Below are 25,855 nucleotides of genomic sequence, written 5' to 3' on the forward strand. Positions count from 1 at the left end.
CAATTCAGTACTTCTCACTAGTATAGGTACTCCACAGTGTTATGATAGACACATGTTAATTCACTACTGTTTAATCACTTTTCATAATTCAATGGTTTTCACTATATTCATAGTTCACTGGTTTTCACTATATTCATAGTTCACTGGTTTTCACTATTTTCATAGTAAACTGGTTTTCACTATTGTTATAATTTTGAGGTACTCATCAGTACTGTATTAGTTCACTTGTACTCACTATTATAATAGTTCAGTAAAGTATTGTAATACACTGGTTTTCAGTATTTTTCAAAGTTCACTGGTTTTCACTATTTTACTAATTAATGGGTGCTCATCAGTAACATATTAATTCACCTGTACTCAATCTTATAATAGTTCACTGGTTTTCACTTTTTTCAAAGTTTACTGGTTTTCATTATTTCATAGTTCACTGGTTTTTCGCTATTTTCATGGTTAACTGGTTTTCATTATTGTCATAATTAATGGGTACTCATCAATACTGTATTAGTTCACTTGTACTCACTATTATAAAAGTTCACTGGTTTTTACTTTTGTAATAATTCATGGGTACTCGTACCTTATTAGTTCACTTGTATTCACTCTTGCAATAGTTCACTGATACTGTTGTAATTCTAGACACTGTCTATTCACACTGTAGTAAAACTAACATTGTCCTTCGCTGGTATTTATTGTCTATTTACATGCCAGCTCCTAGGGTACATACAGGGTGCATCGGTGCTGTCCATGATTTCGTAGTCCTGGACCTTTCTGTATAGTCATCTGATAATTACATGATCAGTTAGGTCCTGGTAGCATCTAGTCCTCTTATACTGGTTAGTGTTGTAATGGAACGAGGATTTCTTAATAATTCCACATCACATCTGAGATTCTACAAAACAGGTTCGTATGTTTGTTCAATTACCTCTGTGGTCATCCATGTAATTACAGTTTCCTGGTCTGTAGAACACTTTAATTCCCTCGCCTAGGTCTTCCTTGCCAGAAGTATTTACTTACATGGTCTAAAGATCTGCTCACGATAGCTATAGAGCTGCTGAGGTTCATGCGTGTACGATTAAGTATGGTGAATGATAGTTTGTTCCTATGTCCTTTTTTTTTTACGCGGTGATGATGTCTGGGAAAGATTTAGTTAACTCCAATTATATGGTTTAGTGTATCCATCTCCTCATCATATAGAATCTCCATTAAGTGGCCAGGTCCTACCTGCAATCACCATCATTCACACCTGTCGGCCTCTTTATGATCAGAACTGTATATTTACTTACATTAGACAGTGATGCCACAACTGTATCGCTATAACTATCATAATTCACCTGTCCAGTATCTGTAGCTAATGAGATACTCCTAATGTTTAGTTCAGCTTAGTAGCCTTGAGCCTATCTACCCCTGTAAGTGTATCATCCTTGAGCCTATCTACCCCTGTAAATGTATCAGCTTTGAGCCTATCTGCCCCTGTAAATGTATCAGCCTTGAGCCTATCTACCCCTGTAAATGTATCAGCCTTGAGCCTATCTACCCCTGTAAATGTATCAGCCTTGAGCCTATCTACCCCTGTAAATGTATCAGCCTTGAGCCTATCTACCCCTGTAAATGTATCAGCCTTGAGCCTATCTACCCCTGTAAATGTATCAGCCTTGAGCCTATCTACCCCTGTAAATGTATCAGCCTTGAGCCTATCTACCCCTGTAAATGTATCAGCCTTGAGCCTATCTACCCCTGTAAATGTATCAGCCTTGAGCCTATCTACCCCTGTAAATGTATCAGCTTTGAGCCTATCTGCCCCTGTAAATGTATCAGCTTTGAGCCTATCTGCCCCTGTAAATGTATCAGCCTTGAGCCTTTCTACCCCTGTAAATGTATCAGCCTTGAGCCTATCTACCCCTGTAATTGTATCAGCCTTCAGCCTATCTACCCCTGTAAGTGTATCAGCCTTGAGCCTATCTACCCCTGTAAGTGTATCGATACAGTACCAAACCTCCCTACCATGTGCTGCAACGGCTATGAGAGATAGGTCGGTATAACCATATCAATATTTAACTCTCCCTGCTCTTTTAACAATTAACAGCTATACAGAACCCTTTACCACACCTATAACCATGGCCGGGGGCTAGCTCAGATTCACAATAACTATTAATACCATTTCCGCGCCATTTGATTTTCAATCAGATAATTTGTTTGTCTTGGTGATTAATACTGTTCCGACAGAAACTTGGCCTTGTATGTTTGACCTTGTGTTAGCTATCAGGAGCAAAATAGTACAGAAAGATTGTTGAGAATTGAGTAGAGTTATAGGTTATGTCACCAGTACCTATTTTGTCTATAAGGGCGGGCTTAAGTCTTATCTTACGATGCTGGATTATCTAGGACATTTACCAAAAACCAGCTATCTCAAAATCAACAGATAATTAAGTGATTTAGCAATCCCACAAATTTAACTCAGGTTGTGGCATTTTGAGCTCTGGAAAATGATGACCCCGGAGTACTGAGCTAGGTTAAGCCCTACCGAGGACTGTTGGCTCCAAGTGCCAGTGGTAATCGATGGAGTCTAAATTCAATTTTATTTATCTGGCTGGAGAGTTAAAAAAAGCATATTAAATCACTTATCTAGATGTTTAATCTGACGAATGTTTGGTAAATTTTCGGTTATTTTCAGTGCTAATGAGTGATAATTAAAAAAATATTTTGAGTGAAATCTTTGCTGCAGGTGTCTGCTTAAAAATGTGCGAGACATTTTCTGCAAGGAAAGTTTACATGTGCCTAAGGTGGATATGATTGCAGATGAGTAGGTATGTCTGATGTATGGGCACCTGTGTTGTTTCAGCTGCGGCTCCTACTTATCTATACACACCACACTTCCTACAGCTAATTAATTGTTCCCTCACATAGTTTGTATGGCTAATTTTCACCACCATCTATTTACATGATGAATTGAACGGCTAATTTGTATAGTCTTTTTGTATGAAAGATGAGTTGTACAATAGCTGAGTGTTTCATTCATGTCGTAGGTAAGACTACTCCCTCTGAGCTTACACAGAATTGTACTAAGTCCACCAGAATCATTTACTGATGTTCGGTAAAGAAAAATTGGCCAGTACGTTCTTCACACAGCATTTAGTGTTAAGTAGGTATCCATATTCCTCTGTAGAATTATACAACACATGTCTGATATTTCACAGTTAACACTGTGGCTAATTCGTAATGTGTATTTGATGAATGCTGCTCCTTTGAAATATAATCACAAATTCCTTATAGTAATTCCATACAGAATCACAAGATAAGAATCTCGGCTATCCAGTCTAGTGTGTCTTTGATTTGTACATGTTTCGGGTTGTCATCGTCAGCTTCGGCAGCCATTAGTCTCCACATAAGTAATTGTGACTATACCTACATCCTCCGTGTCCTCTTGTTAGTCAGGTGTGATAGCCAGGTGTTTTCCTGCCTGACCTTCTGACAGATTTCACCTATAAGTTAGTATATCTCCCCACGATTTCTATCGAACCACACCTCCAGTATAGCGTCACATCAAACGAGCTGGCATGTTTTTCTCTCTAATGACAGCTGTAATTAACCTTGATGTAACGACTTATCTCTCAGGTGAGTTACAAAGGTAGATCATACAGCCAGTAATGAATTGAAACCATATCTAATCTAATATTGAAATGAAGTGGTGATATATGACTTATGTAGATGAGTCTCGACACTGACTCTATTGTAAACCACATATACTCAAGCATCCTAATTGGTTTTCTATTTTGTCAGTCCTGAAGCATACTTAGAATACCATTATCACCATACTCTTTTTAAAGTTAGAATTTATGGACATTTTTGTCCCATGTGTCATTTTCTTTTGTAAAATGGATTTTTTTTTTACCATATACTTAAGTTGTTTAAGGTAAAAAAAATGTTTACCATATTTGTTGTAATATTACCATACCCTTTTTAAAGTTAGAAATTATTGACATTTTTTGTCCAATGTGACATTTTCTTTTGTGAAATAATAAAAGAAATATCATATACTAAAGTTGTGTTTAAGGTAAATAAAAGAAATATTAAAAGTACCATATTTGTTGTAATTAGCACCTGTCCTCTTGCAAATGCTCTTTATTTTTTGGGAAATTATTTTAAGTTATCTAAGCATTTTCCCAAACTAAGATCAAGGTCAAGCTCTTTATTACTTTGAGCTTTACAGCTCATCAGTATGCAATACAGTGCAAACTATGTAAAGACACCCTCCCCGATAAGTACAAATTTATATTTTTTCGCACCATTTTTGGTCGGTAATTTAAGGGGAGATAATGCTGAAGGCATTGGTAAAAGTACAATTTTCAGCTGTCGTGTCTGATAGGCATGCCTATTGCCACTCCATTGTTTTTATTTACCAACACTACTGCAATGATAATTGGTCGTAACACCTGGATTTGATGGCCTTGTTACTTTGATGGATTATGGATACACTTGCATAGAGACGTTAACTTTGAGCGAGACACTTGAATTTAATTTATGGCACTCAGTAAAAAAATTGAAGTAGAGGTAACATTCTGTGTTAATACAGCCCTTGACAAAAAATTGAAGTAGAGGTAACATTCTGTGTTAATTCAGCCCTTGACAAAAAATTGAAGTGAAATAACATACTGTGTCAATTCAGCCCTTGATTTCATAACAAACACTTCACCGACTTATATAACTGTTTACCCAGTGATTGTGGTATGATTTGGAATAGGGGCAGAACCTTAAATGTGAATTTGAAAACTATATAATGTTCCTTGTCTCCATCATTTGTATGAATCTAAACTTTTTCCTGTCCATATGAGCGGGCAAGCTTGTTGACAGTCGTGTGAACAGGTACTATTGTCCCGGGGGGAGCAATTAATGGATTATGATATCCGATCAATTCTCTCATTCACAGAGCTGTTTGTCCGTATTTGATGACGTAGAATATTGTAGCATCAATGCTTCCTAATTAGTATGACACCATGGTCCTCCAATCGAATCCGTTCATTCAATGTGTTTCGCTGATATAATAGGATCGTCAGTAAGAAAACAAGCTGTGCACGTAAAAGTTTGTGTCATAACGCAGAACAACCGTGTAATCAAATCTATCATATTACCCGTAAAAAGGGGCATGAAATCTAGACGATGAGTGGTCGATGTATGATGTTAATGGACAAGTAACAACCTGGAGGATGCGGGGCGCTATATTGATCAGAAAAGTTGGAGACATCTCGCAGTCTGACAGGTTGTACAGTGGCACTGAAATAGAGACTGTTTTATTACAAATTATTCTTGTTGTAATCGGCAGTATTTTGTTACATTTCCACTTGTTCGATTTAAGCCATTTAATTCAAAGCCATTTCCATTGAATTCCATTCCCTGCTTTTGATAACGAATTTATTTACTCCCTGTTGGGGATTTTTTAAAAATAAAAATATTGAAAAAATATTTAGTATGGAACAACATTATTTTTTTTGTAATTGGGAATCTCTTTGAATCTTGCTTCTGACTAAAATTCCATTTAAAGCTTTGTTCAGCGGCTTTCCTGACAAATGCCAGTTACTTTTGTTCTGTTGGATGCAGTTGTCATTTTGTCTTAAATTATTAATGATCATTGATCAAGTAGTATCAGTGTATGTGTGTCTTTCATGCAATCTTGGGGATTCATTTTCTTTTTGAGACTAATGTGAAACAAGAAATTCATCACATTGATTGTCCAATTTTGCCATAAGTTGGATATTTCAGGCTGCATTACAGTTCTCGGGAATTAATCTCCCGGAGAATGAAATAAAATAAAATGCAATGGTGAAAAGCGGCAGGTCTGAGAAAGATTAAAGGGACAATGAGACGCCTAAGGCTTGTTATATTGGACACCTAATGTTCATTTGGAGGCTCTGTTAAGCAGCTCGGTGTTAATCAAATTGATAAGCTTATGAAATTAACGAATACAAATTTCAATTCTGAAATTAGTAGGACTGTCATAACTTTCATTGTGAGCCGGCAAATTAAATGATTTCATGTGAAGACATAAAAAAGAACGGGCATAGAAAAGTAATTGTTTGATACAAATAGGATTTTCTATAGTGTCATTATAGAATTTTCTTTAGTAAAAACTGGCGATGAATAATGGGTTTATTTTGTTGTCATTATAGAGGTATTTCCGAGTGGTCTGCGTAAGGTCTGTTTTAGGGCAGAATGTCTGTTTTAGGAAGCACTGGTGGATGTATGTGGTGAGGGGTTTAAGTGGCCCCCCTTTATGTCCATGGTACTCACAAGCACACGTACACCAGTAAACACTGGCTCATTGTTTATAGCGGAAAATGATCATTTATGTTAATTTGTTTGACACAATTGATCAGAAAAATGTTCAGTAAAAGTTAAATTTAAATAAAACGTGACAATTCTTTTACAAAATAGAATCTTGTGTCAATTCATTCACCCCCAAAATTTCATAATGAACTATTCCAACCTTTGAATTGGAAGAGTTTAAATGTGTCTTCAGGAGTAAATGAGTTAATGAACATGTCATACATTGATTTAACTGTTTCGAAATCCAAGATATATGGAAAATCAACAAACTTAATACAATTTGCATTGATGTAAGGAATATATGTTACGGGTAAAGAGGCTAAAAATCAAAGTGGAAGGTCACATGGTTAAACAAATTTAAAACAGCAATTTCCCAAGGAAAATATCTCTTATATTCTATTATTGGTCAGAGAAATATAAAGATTCAGTGTAGGGAACGAAGATGTTTAAAATAAATGTATCACACATTTGTTTCTACCTTTAGTTGTTTGTCATGTTTATCGTGGATTATAACGTAAATAATGAAATTTGAATTAAATGTGAATATGTAATATGAAGGCTGCATGGAGAGCAAAGTTCAAGGTCGCAATATCTCTTGGTTAACTCATTCACCCCTACATATCTAAATAGGACTTGCCCAGTCTTTGATTCGGTAAGGTTCAAATGGGACTATAGATGTGAATCATGGTTAAATGTTTTTTTTCAAACATGCCTTTCTCTGAAATTCAAGAAATATCATCAAGTGATACTTAACCGCTGTTTGTTATGACATAAGTATGCGAAGTAATCTGGTTAACTTGATTTGAATAAATACTTCATCAGGAAGAAAGATTTGAAATACTGTGAAATCTCTACTTTTTGTGGGGTTTTAAATTTCATTTAAGATCTTCTTCCACTTATTCATATGTCCACGAAGTAATTACAAGTTTGACATGAAGTAATTCTTCGTTTGAGTGGGGACTTGTAATCCACGAATTCATGTAGCCAGGAAATGGTGATTTGTTGGGTAACCACGAAATTCGGGCCACAGTAACAGTCATATTTGCTGGATACATCAAAAGATGGGACATGTGTTTTGCAGAGTTTGGTGAAGATTTATAAAATATGTTTTGGTGCTGAAAGCTGGTGAGAATTCTAACTTCTGAAGAAGAAACTTAACACACCATGTCTTGATGCCGAGAGCTAACGAGGATGCTGAACTTTTCAATAGAAATTTAAATACAATATTTCTTAGTGCTGAGAGCTTCTGAGAATACTAAACTTCTGACTAGGAATGTAAACAAAATATGTCTTACTGCTGATAATTGGATTTATGGAAATATTTTACAGGGTAATATATTTTATGAACATAGAATGTTCTTGAATTTGGTTTGTTTGAATATATTGTTGTTATTTATATCTTTTATTATTCAACGCTTTATGGAATACTGCTATCAAAGCTATTGCTGAGAGTTGGCAGAGAGACAGTGAAGTGTTAGGAAGGTTTGCCAACATTTGTAAAATTGTCAGAGTGACCAGTGAAGCTTTAGACCACTATCTATAGTCAGAGTGACCAGTGAAGCTTTAGACCACTATCTTTAGTCAGAGTGACCAGTGAAGCTTTAGACTACTATCTTTAGTCAGAGTGACCAGTGAAGCTTTAGACCACTATCTTTAGTCAGTGACCAGTGAAGCTTTAGTCCACTATCTTTAGTCAGAGTGACCGCTGAAGCTTTAGACCACTATCTATAGTCAGAGTGACCAGTGAAGCTTAAGACCACTATCTATAGTCAGAGTGACCAGTGAAGCTTTAGACCACTATCTATAGTCAGAGTGACCAGTGAAGCTTTAGACCACTATCTTTAGTCAGAGTGACCAGTGAAGCTTTAGACTACTATCTTTAGTCAGAGTGACCAGTGAAGCTTTAGACCACTATCTTTAGTCAGTGACCAGTGAAGCTTTAGTCCACTATCTTTAGTCAGAGTGACCGCTGAAGCTTTAGACCACTATCTATAGTCAGAGTGACCAGTGAAGCTTAAGACCACTATCTATAGTCAGAGTGACCAGTGAAGCTTTAGACCACTATCTATAGTCAGAGTGACCAGTGAAGCTTTAGTCCACGATCTTTAGTCAGAGTGACCAGTGAAGCTTTAGACCACTATCTATAGTCAGAGTGACCAGTGAATCTTTAGACCACTATCTTTAGTCAGAGTGACCAGTGAAGCTTTAGACTACTATCTTTAGTCAGAGTGACCAGTGAAGCTTTAGACCACTATCTTTAGTCAGAGTGACCAGTGAAGCTTTAGTCCACGATCTTTAGTCAGAGTGACCAGTGAAGCTTTAGACCACTATCTATAGTCAGAGTGACCAGTGAAGCTTTAGTCCACTATCTTTAGTCAGAGTGACCAGTGAAGCTTTAGACTACTATCTTTAGTCAGAGTGACCAGTGAAGCTTTAGACCACTATCTTTAGTCAGAGTGACCAGTGAAGCTTTAGTCCACTATCTTTAGTCAGAGTGACCAGTGAAGCTTTAGACCACTATCTTTAGTCAGAGTGACCAGTGAAGCTTTAGACCACTATCTTTAGTCAGAGTGACCAGTGAAGCTTTAGACTACTATCTTTAGTCAGAGTGACCTGTGAAGCTTTAGACCACTATCTTTAGTCAGAGTGACCGGTGAAGCTTAAATTTAGTCTACTATCTTTAGTCAGAGTGACCAGTGAAGCTTAAGTCCACTATCTTTAGTCAGAGTGACCAGTGAAGCTTTAAATTAGACCACTATCTTTAGTCAGTGACCAGTGAAGCTTTAGTCCACTATCTTTAGTCAGAGTGACCTGTGAAGCTTTAGACCCCTATCTATAGTCAGAGGGACCGGTAAAGCTTTAGACCACCGGAATCTATAGTCAGAGTGACCTGTGGAGCTTTAGACCACTATCTATAGACAGAGTGACCAGTGAAGCTTAAGTCCACTATCTTTAGTCAGAGAGACCGGTGAAGCTTTAGACCACTATCTATAGTCAGAGTGACCGGTGAAGCTTTAGACCACTGGTATCTATAGTCAGAGTGACCTGTGAAGCTTTAGACCACTATCTATAGTCAGAGTGACCAGTGAAGCTTTAGACCACTGGTATCTATAGTCAGAGTGACCGGTGAAGCTTTAGACCACTGCATATATAGTCAGAGTGACCGGTAAAGCTTTAGACCACTATCTATAGTCAGAGTGACCTGTGGAGCTTTAGACCACTATCTATAGTCAGAGTGACCGGTAAAGCTTTAGACCACTGGTATCTATAGTCAGAGTGACCGTTACTTCAGTGACCGCTTAACTTAAGTGATCGTTACTAAGGTGACTGCTATACTTAGTTGATCCTTAATTAGATGATTGTTACCTAGGTGACCGTTTCTTAAGTGACCGTTACTAAGATGACTGTAACCTAGGTGTGTTTTGCAGAGTTTGGTGAAGATTTATAAAATATGTTTTGGTGCTGAAAGCTGGTGAGAATTCTAACTTCTGAAGAAGAATCTTAACACACCATGTCTTGATGCCGAGAGCTAACGAGGATGCTGAACTTTTCAATAGAAATTTAAATACAATATTTCTTAGTGCTGAGAGCTTCTGAGAATACTAAACTTCTGACTAGGAATGTAAACAAAATATGTCTTACTGCTGATAATTGGATTTATGGAAATATTTTACAGGGTAATATATTTTATGAACATAGAATGTTCTTGAATTTGGTTTGTTTGAATATATTGTTGTTATTTATATCTTTTATTATTCAACGCTTTATGGAATACTGCTATCAAAGCTATTGCTGAGAGTTGGCAGAGAGACAGTGAAGTGTTAGGAAGGTTTGCCAACATTTGTAAAATTGACAGCCCCACAAAACTCGGATAGGATGATATATTTATCATGGCCCTATCAGACTTTCTTGAACAATTTCATGTGAAGATAAATAGTGATAACTGCCACACTACAAATCTTTTCTGAGTTTTAGGTTTTCACACTCCCAGGGGTGGTTTTGTTCTGATCTATCTACCCCACCCACACATGAGACCTATACATGGAGATATAGATCCCAGGGGTGTTGGCCTGTCTGGTATAATCAGCTCATACAAAATGTTCATGTAAACTGGAATTACCTAGACTAAAGGACATCCCCTCTCTCGTATTCTGTTGTTCCTTTTAACTCCTAACATCACCACATCTATCAAATGCAGATTCTTTATTTCCAATCATCCAAATAAATTATTATTATTACTAAGCATACATTCCCGGAATAGAGTTGTGAAATCTGCTAAAGTTATAATCTGATAATACATTCTATATCTACAATTTACATTTGAGTTGTGAAATCTGCTAAACTTATAATCGGATAACCCATTCTATATCTACAATTTACATTTGAGTTGTGAAATCTGCAAAACTTATAATCTGATAACCCATTCTATATCTACAATTTACATTTGAGTTGTGAAATGTTCTAAAGTTATAATCTGATAATCCATTTTATATCTACAATTTACATTTGAGTTGTGAATTCTGCTAAACTTATAATCTGATAACCCATTCTGTATCTTCAATTTACATTTGAGTTGTGAAATGTTCTAAAGTTATACTCTGATAATCCATTTTATATCTACAATTTACATTTGAGTTGTGAATTCTGCTAAACTTATAATCTGATAACCCATTCTGTATCTTCAATTTACATTTGAGTTGTGAAATCTGCTAAACTTATAATCTGATAACCCATTCTATATCTACAATTTACATTTGAACATCTCTCCACTGACCTATCAGATTCATTGAATCTATGATCACTAATAGACATGGTCTAGACATGGACAACTGGAAAGGATTTTATCTAGTTGCCGTCCCCTCTTATCCTTTACCCCTCTTCTGTTCCCTATCTTGATCGTGCCCTCCAAATCCTTTGCCCCTCCTTTGCCCCTCCTTTGCCCCTCCTTTGCCCCTCCCCCATACCCACCCAGTTTTTGTTGGGTGTGTCTATGATGTAACAGACAGACCATAATCACCATGTGTAAGACTCTGACGTACGTTATGCACCCACTGTAATATAAGTGAGATAACAACATAGTGTTCCCATCAAATAGCTTATTGCCTTATTGTCTTTCCTGTCTGGTCATCATCAACGGACTCAAAAATAACTCGCACAGCATCCAGTTTATAGCTGATTCCAAGTACGCCAGGTCGTGCAAAATCCAACCTAGTCCTGCATCCTTGTCTTGTAATTCGTATTTCTCACAGATAATGGCCATATATATAATGCAGCAGGTGACAGTCACGACTCCCCCAAGGTTACTTTTGACTTGCCGTATAATTTGTACACTCCACAGAGTTATTGCTGGACATTTTTAGATATTGGTTTTAAGATAAAACTCCTTATATAGGGAAGTTTTTGGTTTGCAGATAATGTCTCGAGTTTGGTAGATCAATATACGCTAGGCTTGCAGCACTTTCCCTGGCCTCACAGTTCATAGATTGTTTGATGGGAGAATAATTTAACATGACAAAACTTTCCTTAAAAACATTTTTTTTGGGAGTAAGATGAATCTAACTTTTCAACATGAGGAAACATTTCTAGTCATGTAATTCAGTGCAAACGGTGAATGTTTCTAGTCAAGTAATTCTACAGTATCCTTAAGCATTCTTAATCAAGAAATTCAGTCTTGACGTGGCAGAAACTAAATGCACATAATCAAAGTCTTCAAGGCGGAGAATCCTCGGATGGGACAAACAGGTATCTTAGTTTAACCCATTCCCCCCTAAAGTCACCTTTGAACTTCCAAATCATAGACTGGGCAAGTCCAATTTAAATATTTAGGGGTGAATGAGTTGAGTGTCACTGGGTCTGATAAGGGCAAACCTCCATTATTGCTCCCTGTCCTGTCATCCGCCTTAATGTACATAGCTATGAATGAATTGCCTCCTCTGATTTCTGAAATGGTTGAACAGGGATTATACCATTCTTACATGTATTATTGGCATTATGTCAGACAAGGAACTAAATCTTGGGCAACAATTAATGAAATACACTGCTAATCATCTAAAACGTGCTGAGATCATTTACTGCCAGCTCCCAGGGGACATTGGACAGACAGTTCCTACTACACTTGTCATTCCAAGATGAACATTTAGACCACTATCTATAGTCAGAGTGACCAGTGAAGCTTTAATTTAGACCACTATCTATAGTCAGAGTGACCGGTGAAGCTTTAAATAGACCACTATCTATAGTCAGAGTGACCAGTGAAGCTTTAGACCACTATCTGTAGTCAGAGTGACCAGTGAAGCTTTAATTTAGACCACTATCTATAGTCAGAGTGACCAGTGAAGCTTTAGACCACTATCTGTAGTCAGAGTGACCAGTGAAGCTTTAATTTAGACCACTATCTATAGTCAGAGTGACCAGTGAAGCTTTAGACCACTATCTGTAGTCAGAGTGACCAGTGAAGCTTTAGTCCACTATCTATAGTCAGAGTGACCAGTGAAGCTTTAGTCCACTATCTTAAGTCAGAGTGACCGGTGAAGCTTTAGACCACTATCTATAGTCAGAGTGACCAGTGAAGCTTTAGTCCACTATCTTAAGTCAGAGTGACCGCTGAAGCTTTAGACCACTATCTATAGTCAGAGTGATCAGTGAAGCTTAAATTTAGTCCACTATCTATAGTCAGAGTGACCAGTGAAGCTTTAGACCACTATCTATAGTCAGTGACCAGTGAAGCTTAAATTTAGTCCACTATCTTTAGTCAGAGTGACCAGTGAAGCTTTAGACCACTATGTATAGTCAGAGTGACCAGTGAAGCTTTAGTCCACTATCTTTAGTCTGAGTGACCAGTGAAGCTTTAATTTAGACCACTATCTATAGTCAGAGTGACCGGTGAAGCTTTAGACCACTATGTATAGTCAGAGTGACCTGTGAAGCTTTAGACCACTATCTATAGTCAGAGTGACCGTTACTACAGTGATCGCTTAACTTAAGTGATCGTTACTAAGATGACTGTTACCTAGGTGACCGTAACTAAGTTGACTGTAACCTAGGTGACCGTTACTAAGATGACTGTAACCTAGGTGACCGTTCCTAAGATGACTGTAACCTAGGTGGCCCTTACTAAGATGACTGTAACCTAGGTGACCGTTACTAAGATGACTGTAACTTAGGTGACCGTTACTAAGATGACTAACCTAGGTGACCGTTACTAAGATGACTGTTGCCTAGGTGACCGCTAGTTAAAGATGACTGTAACCTAGGTGACCGTTACTAAGATGACTGTAACCTAGGTGACCATTACTAAGATGACTGTAACCTAGGTGGCCGTTACTAAGATGACTGTAACCTAGATGACCATTACTAAGATGACTGTAACCTAGGTGACCATTACTAAGATGACTGTAACCTAGGTGACCGTTACTAAGATGACTGTAACCTAGGTGACCGTTACTAAGATGACTGTAACCTAGGTGGCCGTTACTAAGATGAATGTAACCTAGGTGACAGTTACTAAGATGACTGTAACCTAGGTGGCCGTTACTAAGTTGACTGTAACCACGGTGACCATTACTAAGATGACTGTAACCTAGGTGACCGTTACTAAGATGACTGTAACCACGGTGACCGTTACTAAGATGACTGTAACCTAGGTGACTGTTACTAAGATGACTGTTACCTAGGTGGCCGTTACTAAGATGACTGTAACCTAGGTGGCCGTTACTAAGTTGACTGTAACCTAGGTGACCGTTACTAAGATGACTGTAACCTAGGCGACCGATACTAAGATGACTGTAACCTAGGTGACTGTTCCTAAGATGACTGTTACCTAGGTGGCCGTTACTAAGATGACTTTTACCTAGGTGACTGTTACTAAGATGACTGTTACCTAGGTGGCAGTTACTAAGCTGACCATAACTAAAGTGATATGGATGACTGTAACCTAGGTGACCGTTACTAAGATGACCGTAACCTAGGTGACCGTTACTAAGATGACTGTTACCTAGGTGGCCGTTACTAAGCTGACCATAACTAAAGTGATATGGATGACTGTAACCTAGGTGACCGTTACTAAGATGACTGTAACCTAGGTGACTGTTACTAAGATGACTGTTACCTAGGTGGCCGTTACTAAGCTGACCATAACTAAAGTGATATGAGGGAGTCACTGTATTTTTTCTTTGGTTGATCTTGTTTAACTGTCATAGACAAAATGTTGCTTTAGAATGGTCCTTGTTGGTACCGGATATTGTTTCTGGTTTTGTAGACGTCTCCGACCAGCTTTGTCACTATCAGAAATAACAGAATTTGGCATTGTTAAAAGTAAAATGTCTGGGTCTGTATCTAGGTACAGATCTTGGACAAGGCAAATTGTAAGGTGTGCTTACACTGTCAGACCTGATGTGCTTGTGTTATAATCTTGTTGAGCATACCCAAAAGATATAAATAAAGACTGGTTCCGGTAGATATTGAATTCTCCAGTATACTGCTGATATCATATCTATGTCATCAAATGTTTTTCTGCAAACCAGATTTGTCAGAGCTCGCCACTGCTCTATGTTATCTAGTTAAGATCCGAGGCAGATTCCCGTACCACTGACTTGGTTCTGAATCAGGTGTTTTCATTTTAACCCATCCTCTATTTTCTATTTTGTTCATTTCATGTCTATGTCAGTTCTGATGAGGTTTTCTTACATAATGCCTGGCGTGCTATTTTCCGGACCTGTCAAACATGTTGTTATTGTCACACTATTGTCAGTTAAGTCCTAATTTACCCTCGGCTGGACACATCTTGTGCTGTCCTCAAATTATTACAGGCAGCACCATTGGGCTCATCTGGCATCAGGTCCAAATTACAGCCTTATCTTTAAGCTCAATGTACATAATTTTTGTGTTAGGCAACTCTCCCCAGAGAAGGCACAGTATTGAATGTGATGTTAAAATCAGTGTTTTATTCCTGTTCAGTATCAGACCCTACATGTGTATTAACCTATTGAGTTTTGGGGAAGGCCAAAAGGCAGATCATAGCTAACATTGCACGGACTAGACATTTCTGAACTGTAGTTTTATCTTGTCTCTGTAATTTTTCATTTTGGAATATTTTATCTGATAGGTCTTACAACAATGGGACAATAACAGTCAGAGCCTATAAAAGCCCTCCCCTTATGCTAAAGATTACATACATTTTTTCTTTTTGTTTAGAAAAAGCTATACAGCCAAACCTGTATTGAGGCACTACCAACATTATATATAAACTTTATTTATTTTACAACAATTATGAAACAAGTTTTTACAACTTATACTAATCACTCTTGTTGACCCAAAAGTTAGCGCGCGGGGGTCTTACTGTGTGGGAGGAAACTGGAGTACCCAGAGAAAACCCACGTGGTCGGGCAGGTGACCCTATATCTTTTCACGTTCGATCGGGGAATCGAATCCCGGCCGCCTCGGTGAAAGGCAAGTGCGCTATCCACTGCACCACCCGACCACCGAGACACTACCCTTTGGAAGACCAAAACTTGGTCCCTTAACACAGGTTGGGTGGTCTGTCAATACAGGTTCTGTTAACAACCACAATGGGGAATATTAAAGTGGTCGCTTAATACAGGTGCTTTCTTTAAGGATCCCCAAACCACTGCCTCAAATTTTAACTACACATCGGTAAGATTTCTCAAAAGATAACCATACCTTGCAAGTGGTCAGATGGGCAGGATTGATTATTTATCACATAATGTACTGTGTTATCCAGTGAATATACCTATGTTTTTTGGCGTATTAACCCATGTAATATAAATTTTTCATTTAAGCTCGCCAGAGGCACGCTAAATTGAAAAATGTTAGATCTTATGTATATATAACCATAGTCGTAAAAAATTGAATGTCCATGTGATCGTATAAATAGAATCAAAAAGACTATATCTTTCTAGTACCTTCGCCCACCCTGGGGCTCTTCAAGAAATTTATGAGCCCCAAGAAAGTACTAATGAAATAAAGCCTTGAGTGTTTTGTTTTAATTCTATTTAACCATAAATAAATATTTTTATGATATTTTGGTTAATTTGTGGACAAAATGACTACCAGTTGTTGCATTTGTAACACAAAAAGGAGAATGCCACACATGATATTAGTCAATCAGCCACACATGATATCAGTCAATCAGCCACACATGATATCAGTCAATAAGCCACACATGATATCAGTCAATCAGCCACACATGATATCAGTCCATGATATCAGTCAATCAGCCACACATGATATCAGTCCATCAGTCACACATGATATCAGACAATCAGCCACACATGATATCAGTCCATGATATCAGTCAATCAACCACACATGATATCAGTCAATCAGTCACACATGATATCAGTCAATCAGCCACACATGATATCAGTCAATCAGCCACACATGATATCAGTCAATCAGCCACACATGATATCAGTCAATCAGCCACACATGATATCAGTCAATCAGCCACACATGATATCAGTCAATCAGCCACACATGATATCAGTCAATCAGCCACACATGATATCAGTCAATCAGCCACACATGATATCAGTCAATCAGCCACACATGATATCAGTCAATCAGCCACACATGATATCAGTCAATCAGCCACACATGATATCAGTCAATCAGCCACACATGATATCAGTCAATCAGCCACACATGATATCAGTCAATCAGCCACACATGATATCAGTCAATCAGCCACACATGATATCAGTCAATCAGCCACACATGATATCAGTCAATCAGCCACACATGATATCAGTCAATCAGCCACACATGATATCAGTCAATCAGCCACACATGATATCAGTCAATCAGCCACACATGATATCAGTCAATCAGCCACACATGATATCAGTCAATCAGCCACACATGATATCAGTCAATCAGCCACACATGATATCAGTCAATCAGCCACACATGATATCAGTCAATCAGCCACACATGATATCAGTCAATCAGCCACACATGATATCAGTCAATCAGCCACACATGATATCAGTCAATCAGCCACACATGATATCAGTCAATCAGCCACACATGATATCAGTCAATTAGCCACACATGATATCAGTCAGTCAGCCACACATGATATCAGTCAATCAGTCACACATGATATCATGCAGTCAATCAGCCACAAATGATATCAGTCAATCAGCCACCCATGGTATCAGTCAATCAGGCATACATGATATCAGTCAATCAGCCACACATGATATCAGTCAATCAGCCAGCCACACATGATATCAGTCAATCAGCCAGCCATACATGATATCAGTCAATCAGCCACACATGATATCAGTCAATCAGCCACACATGAACGGGTTACCAGTAGTCAGATTCTTCTATTTTACCAGGATCTGATACACTTAAAGTTCGCTTGAGAAGAACTTGAGAACAGATTTTCCCATTTGTGAATGTATTTTTTAAAACGAGAACGTCTGCTTGTGCCAGGTGATGTCCTGATAGGGAATAGTATCCACACATATAAGGTGATCCGCATAGGGAAATTGTTCGTCATAAACAAATCATTATGAAATTATGAAAATATATTGTGATGATAACCACGCGATTTTACACATAAATGTGGATATGAACAAGTCGGTCATGAAACTATTGTTTAAAAAAAATATTTCTGAATAGTTTTAACTCACTCACCTCTGAAGACACATTTGAACTCTTCCAAATCAAAGGTTGGAACAGTTCATTATGAAATTTCAGGGGTGAATGAGTTAAGGTGCATGGAATTCCTCCATGGAAATCTTCTGTTTGTTTAAGTTTGTCACAGACTGATGATATTGATGATTATAATTAAGCCTAGTAGTAAATTAGAAGATATATTATTTAGTTGACTTTTTTATGAATGGAGAAATACAAGGTATAGGTTTTATGAATGGAGAAATACAATGTATAAGTTTTATGAATGGAGAAATATACAAGGTATAGGTATATAGATCATAAACAGTTTATCACACAATCTCTTCAGGGTTCATCGTTTAAACAATTTTCTCATCATGAGCACGTGGATGAAATCTCGTGTCCACCTGTAGTGGCCCTTGATTTTATCCAAGTGCTCTCGATGAGAAAATTGTTATCACGACAAACCCTGAAAGCACAGTGTGATAATCTATGATTACGTATAGCTTGACAAAATTGCTTTTTGTGACATGATACGGAAACAGACAGAAGGAGATTTGCTTTTCCGAGACCTTGACAATTATGTCAAAGACAAAGTGGTCAAGGGTTGGACGTTTCGGACGGCTCCTCTCCAGAACGGTATAGCCACAGACGTTTTATGGTTTAAATTCCCTGAATGTCAGACATAAAACATGGTCCATTGCCTGTTCGTGTGTGTAAATGGCGATTACAAAGTTTTTACAGATTGATCGAGCCGACTCCATTGTCCAGATTTGTTGCCCAATGTGGCAGTATTGTGTGGTTGTGTCTGCTTAATCTGTGGTGATGGTCATGTATAATAAAACCTCAATATATTGCCCTTCATTTGTATACAGTAAAACACCAATATAATGCCCCTCGTTTATGAACCATAAAAAAACCCCTATATAACGCCACTAATTGATATAGTAAAACCTCAATATAATGCTCCACATTTCATTTGCCACCTGGCTTACTGTCGATAGATTTCAAGGTTACCCCTTTTCCTGGAAATTCCTTTTAACCCTTTCACCACTGTAGACCATAATGGACCCATCCATATCAATGCATGGTAGAGTCTACTAAAGTTACATAGGGGTGAAAGGGTTAAGAATCCCCTTGTTGCATCATCAAACCTCTTTGTAATAAAATAAAATGGACAAATGTTGCAGTATAACAAGATTTGGCTATAAATGGTCTGTGTGAAATATATACATGACAGCTGGGAGTGAACTTCGTGTCCGCACTCTGTGGAGCTATACATGTTGAGGCAGACGTTGTTGACCACGTGACAGCTGTTCAAGAATGTCAGTAAAAAGAAGTTGAACCATTATGTGTAAAGATGTTGCAATAAACGTGGTTTAAGGGTTCTTTAGGTTTAGGTATCTTAGCAACCATCTGGCTTACATAGCAACCACCAGGTGCTTTGTCACTACATAAGTTGATTACTGATTTGTTTCTGTTCTTTACAAAATAAATGCTTAACAAAGCAGTTCTATACAAGTTAAAAGGAACAGGAAACAGGTCTAACTTGTACTTTCTTTAACTGCCCAATGTAATGACCTTTGGTTACTTTTAAACATTTATTATGAAATTGACTGCACTTTTAGTTAGTAAGGAATACATTTCTATTTTACATTGACAGTGTTGAGAAAATCTGCCTTGGAATGTTGCTATAATGCCAATATTTATTATCCAGAAAATTGTGATGTTATAATAATGTTTAGCAATACGCCAAGGGAAACGCAAACATTCAAAAATAGCTAAGGGCTAAAGGGTCATTAACTCGTTCACTCCTGAGATTTCATAATGAACTATTCCAACCTTTGAATTAGAAGAGTTCAAATGTGTCCTCAGGGGTGAATGAGTTAAAATATATTGCATAGGCAGATGGTAAAAATGAACAATAGGCATAATGTTGACGCTTTCTTGTGTATAAAGGAGGGGCATTCTATCAAAGTTTTAATGTAAATGTGAGCATTTATCAAGGTTTTACTGTTAACTCATTCACCCCTGAAATTTCATAATGAACTATTCCAACCTTTGATTTGGAAGAGTTCAAATGTGTGTTCAGGGGTGAATGTGTTAATAAACGACTGACAAACAGCGATTTTTGTCCTTCCTTTGGTATTCCAGCGTCCACCCAGCAGCTCTAAAGAGATGTCACAATAATTACATATGTATATCCTTGATACTAGAACATGCAGCGAAGCTCTGTTTACTAAACATACAACAAAGACAAGGGTTTTGGCATATAATACCGCCACTAGGCATCGCTGATGCCTTCGCCACTATTGAAACAAGCGGCATTATAGCAAAGTTTTGCTGTATAGAAACAATGTAAAGTTCAGTTTGACTACATTTTGAGTTCACTTTTACTGTATTTGGAGTTTAAGTGTATTTGGAGTTTAAGTGTATTTGGAGTTTTAAGTGTATTTGGAGTTTAAGTGTATTTGGAGTTTAAGTGTATTTGGAGTTTTAAGTGTATTTGGAGTTGGTGTTCACTGTATTAAGACTTCATTTTCAAAAGATTTAGCATTTACTTTGAAAACAGAGGGAATTCACTTTGACAACATTAAGAGATAATCTTGACAGCATCTGAAGATTACTTTGTCCACATTTTGTCTCTAATTCGTTTTTGTAAGACTCGTCTCCATAAGAAGACTTGACCAATTCCATTTCTGTAAAACCCAGTTGAGCAGTCACTTATCAGCAGACGGTGGCCACTGGTCAAGAGGAAGTTACTGTTGGACATATTAGGTTCATAAGTTCAAGTGAGACTTAATATGGACACTGATCTGGAGATGGAGAGCTGTGCACATTAGCTTTGGATTGTTGTATCTGACAGGGTGATCAAGGCAAACCCATATGATACATATAATACTGAGCTCACTGGCAATGCTGCCCGGGGGCAAGGAACGGGCTTATGTGTCTCGGACAAACACGGTAACGCGGCCTTCAGGCTGTTAGTGATGGCGTTGCAGGTTTGGAAAGTGCTGCTAACGAATTAATACCTGCTGTACATTCATATAACAATAAACTTCGTAATTTAGGCAACCAAATTCCATGAATTGCGGTTCTTTAAAAAGCCTTTAACTGGGGAAAATCAAGCTGCTTTCACAAAATAATAGATATAACAATGACTCTTCTACCAAAGGTTGGGTCACTCTAAGGGCTCTGCACTATGTCTATAGTAAAAACACAGCTGCTCATGATATGTCTACTACATGGTGCAGTTTGGAATGATTTACCATATTCAAACTAATAAATGCCCCTGACACTAACATTTAAAAAATAAATGAAATGCCTTCAGAACCTTTCAAGCTTTTCAAATAAATCTTTAATAAAAATATTAAATTGGTAAATTACGGTAAAAGAAGGTGACGGAACAAAACCAGGGCCTGGGGGCGAGGGTCTAACAAAAGGGCATGTAGGTTAAAGAGGATATAACAGCCAGGATTAAAAGGGTCATCAGAAGTTTAAGCAAATAATATTTTTTCTAAGATCTAGGTTAAAATCTGTTGGGTCTATTTGTTCAAGATTGAAGTTTGAATTCTAAAAACGATCTCTTTCCTTCAAAAGACATTTTGCATGACATTTGTCGCTATACACAACAAATCTAGTTTGTGGAGCCAGAATGGCACTTGGATGGTTTGTATTGGGGTCAGGCCCTGAGGAAACTCGACACATCCCTGTAACAGTCAGGCTTCTTTCCGCAATGTTCCCCATGCTGCACTGGTAGGATTTCACAGAATCTAGAAGCTATTCATGTATGTTGGTATTGTTATTGGAGATTGGAAGTTGCACAGAGTAGAATACAGGATACTTAAGAGTACAGTGGACCTATCGCTGCTTAATATAAACCAATCAGAACAAAAACAGAACAAAAAATAAATATTTAAGGTAAGGAATCAAAAAATATTTCTAAGAAAAATGGACAAAGTACAAAAAATTGCTTTAATAAGGGAGGACCACTTGGTAAGAGGAGCTACTGTGATGATGACGTTTTTTAATTGTAAGGGGGTCATCGTCTATCTAATTAGGCGACACCGATATAAAGACGGACAGCTATGTAGCAGGAGATTGAGATGTGATGACGATTGGTTGGATTTTGTTGTTTGTTTCGTAGCTTGGTACCCAAGGCGGTGAGGATTAGGGACAGAAGAGAGTGGAACTGTACGAGTGGCACAGGTCTTATCACTTCTCCCTAATTGCTTTAAGATTGGGATAAAGAAAATTGCCAGACGCTGTCACAAAAAGCAGAGAAACCCAACCAAAGCCCGCTGACAAGAGATATTCAATTTATTAAATTTGGTGTATAGATATCCTGTGTTACCAACGGCCTCTGGCCATCGCCACCTGTGACGTAGACCTAGATCGGTGGCATCATGTAGCACTAAATCTCTGGGTATTGGTTATGAGGCCATCGTCTATTTGTACTAGACTCTAATAGATATAGCCTGCTGCATTCTTCAATGGTACATCTATTTCTAGATGGGATTCATCGCCACAGCAGTGCCCTGTATAAGCAGAAGTATTCTAATACATTGCACTGTAAAGGAACATGTTGCAGTTGTAATCTTAATTACGCACATTTTTTTGTCTTAACGTATTGCACTAAATAATAATTAAGCTTGAGTGAAGTTTCTCTATATTGTTTCATATCGGTTTTTTTGTGAGTGCACAAATTCATTAAAGCTACCTTTTTGGTGCTCTAATAATAAGGATTGTTTTCAGTAGTTCTTAAATCATTGATTAACACATCACAAGTAAAATTTGCATTGGGTGTTTGTTCTTTTATGATTAATTCTGTTTGCAACCAGAAGTATAAAGAGGGGTAAATTTTGGGAATTAATTTTGTTACTTAATAACATTAAACAAATTCAGTTTAAATTCCGCAGTAAAAAATTTGTATTTCTAAGTAACCAGAAACTGGCCATATATTTGTCGCCTTAATCATTCACCCCTACAATTTTAAACTGGACTTGCCCAGTCATTGATTTGGTGAGGTTCAAATGTGACTTTGGGGGTGAATGGCTTAATACAAAAACATTCGGTGCTTGCAGAGCTCTAATTGGTATTACTGAAAATTAGACAGCAGTCGGATATTTTAAGATTTTAACATAATTTGATTTAATTTGATTTCCTCCTCTAGAAATGATCCACAGTTTGAATATAGACCTGCAGGAAACCGTTCCAGATTTAGCCTCTGTTGTACAATTGGCAGCACCAGCATGACATACCAGGGTAGTTTTATCCTGCATAGCACAAATTATACTCAGCTAGAGCACTTAGTACATCAGTGACCTTTCCATAGTGTAGATTGGAATGGTATAATCACCAAATGTTGAATACAAAGGGCTATTTCATCAGAGATAATAGCTTTGTAATCTGCAAGTTATTTGATCTTAAAATACCAAAAAACCAATGATTGTCTACAATTCCTGCAACTTAAGTTTGAAGCATTGACGTTCGTAAAAGTTGTACATATATATGTTTGGTTTAAAACTGAAAAGAACTTAAGAAAAGACATATATTGAAGATTTAATATATTGTTTGATGGTGTAATGTGGAGTTCTCGAACCCTTGAGACATCTATGCATGATATTTTGCGGATGCTGGTCCTCGGGAGGAGCTTGTGATGTAGGAACATCACACTGCCAACATTGAACAGACAAACCACTGTGGATTCACCAACGTTAATGAGTTAGAAAATGTGTGACCAGTGTCGGCTCTATCTAGTCAGAAGTTTCTAGGTTTAAAACCTTGATGAGACTCGAAAAAAAATCTGACAGATGCGACTTTATGATCAGAAATATATGTGGGTTGAAAGAGCTTAATTGTCTGTACAGCCAGACTTTGATGAATAACATGAGAACTACAAAATGTATGTGTTGCCTCAAATTTACTAGCAAAAATATTACAACGATGATTCTAATGTCATTTTAAGGCCTGGAAACACTAGTTAGATTTTATTTATGAATATTCAAACTAAAACGTACAGTGTAGTAATGATTTGTGAAGAAAGTTTGTAAATCAATTCGAGATTCTGGTTTCTTTATGTAAAAATGTTGTATGTTGTCACATTGTGGGTTAAACAATGTATAATTACCTTTAATTACACTGCATATTCAAATTCCTTCCAGTTAGAAAATTTGCAGTTTACCTGCCAGAGCCCCTGTTTCACAAATGGTGGAAACAGCTTAGTGTTACCCTAGTGTCGCTAAACGAGGTATATTTACTGCATTTCGAGCAGGAATATCTCAAAATCGGTTGGTTAGAGCTGTCACATGCTGACCCAAATTTTCAATAGATGGTCAGTATATCGTAATAGAGGGCAAAATGGCTGCAACACTTGCCAAACGCTTCAAAATTGAAATATCGTAAATGTTAAAAAGATGATAAATGTCCACATTATCATCTTTACATTAATGGTAAGGTGTAGCTTATTATCCCCTACAAAAAAAAAACCGTAGGGAATCAAGTGAACAAAAGTGTCAGATATGGAATGGTTTGAGCAGGCAGCAACAGCGAAGCTGAATACACAAATACTACCTTGTCAGGCAGTGACGACTCAGGAGGCAAATAGAACCACTTTTAAGTATTCTAAGGATTACTTCTACAGAAAAAGGCAGGATGCAGATATTTCGAAAAAAGGTCCTCGATGTAATAAATAAAGGATTGAAATGCATCTTTTTAACATTTACGATGGTATGAAACACAGTTCAGTTCAAACATAATCCGTGATGCCAGTTCATATCTTGGATAATATGTTTGAACAGAACTATATGCTTCAAACCATCTTCAGTGATTTTTTTAATCCTAATATTTACATTCAAAACACCAATGATACTATTTATAATTTTGTCATTCGTTGAAATCCTATTCAGTTAAAAACAAAACTGTTTAACCAATTGGTAGAACAGACATTTTTTGTGTGAACAAGACTTTTGGTTTCTATGGTTACCAGTTCAGTCAGGTGGCTCACATCAATCGGAAACCATTTGAAAATTTCTGTCCAAATTTGAATTTGGTGTCACTTCATGAATGGTCCTGATTACAAAAAAATTGACGGAAAACCTGAAATTTTTTTAAAATATTCATGTGTTATATTTCTTGCTGTTATTTGGTTATAACAACATCTTTGGTTTGTCAGTTTATTTAAGGACTGTGCAAAGAAAGTGTAATTTTGATATGTAGTGAGTTATACAGGCCCACTAATATCCATAGAAGTGCATTCCTTTATATCTTACCGTCTATAGAGAGTCAGTTACTAATAGTGTAGTGTTAACCAGTGTTAGTTATCGAATGATTTGCGTTCTGTCTTAACCCAACTTTTATATTTGGGTCATAAACTGTATTCAGGACATTACTTAGATAAGAATTCCTATAAAAGGTTTGTTCTACTTTAACTGTATTTCATTGGTAGACTATATAAACCCTCCATATCTTATATATATTGAATTGTTAGCATGAAAACAATTCATATCAGATGTTTTTAGTGGACCACGCAGTTTAGTTGTAAGTAAATTAGTTTGTTGTTAAAACGTTGAGGAGGTATAAAAAAAACACTGTTACCCTTTTTTGATCCCGAAGGTGTGTCCTGAAGGGAGGTATAGGGCTTTGAGAGCCTGATAAAGCAGCCGTTATTTGTTGTGATTTGCCAGATTGCCAGGGTTTGGATGGGTAGACTGCAGCCCAAGTTCTTTATGTTACATAACTACAGATGCGTGCTTGAGTGAATGGTTGCACGGAATGTGATTAGTCGCGGGAGTCTACCGAGGCTGGAAGCGTTACGCTAGTTTATCTGACATATGCCTCAAAGGGGAGCTTGTCATATTCTTACAACCTACTGTCGGACGTCCACTGATTCGTCCAC

At 37.4% G+C, this 25,855-nt stretch overlaps 1 protein-coding gene across 1 annotated transcript in view; it reads left to right on the plus strand.

Moving 5' to 3' along the window:
• The window catches only part of LOC110452240 (26S proteasome non-ATPase regulatory subunit 1-like), a 244,652-nt gene that overhangs the window by 94,745 nt on the left and 124,052 nt on the right, over positions 1 to 25,855 (plus strand). The window lies entirely within an intron of this gene.

Source organism: Mizuhopecten yessoensis, unplaced genomic scaffold, assembly GCF_002113885.1.
Source record: "Mizuhopecten yessoensis strain PY_sf001 unplaced genomic scaffold, ASM211388v2 scaffold6505, whole genome shotgun sequence".
Taxonomy (NCBI): domain Eukaryota; kingdom Metazoa; phylum Mollusca; class Bivalvia; order Pectinida; family Pectinidae; genus Mizuhopecten; species Mizuhopecten yessoensis.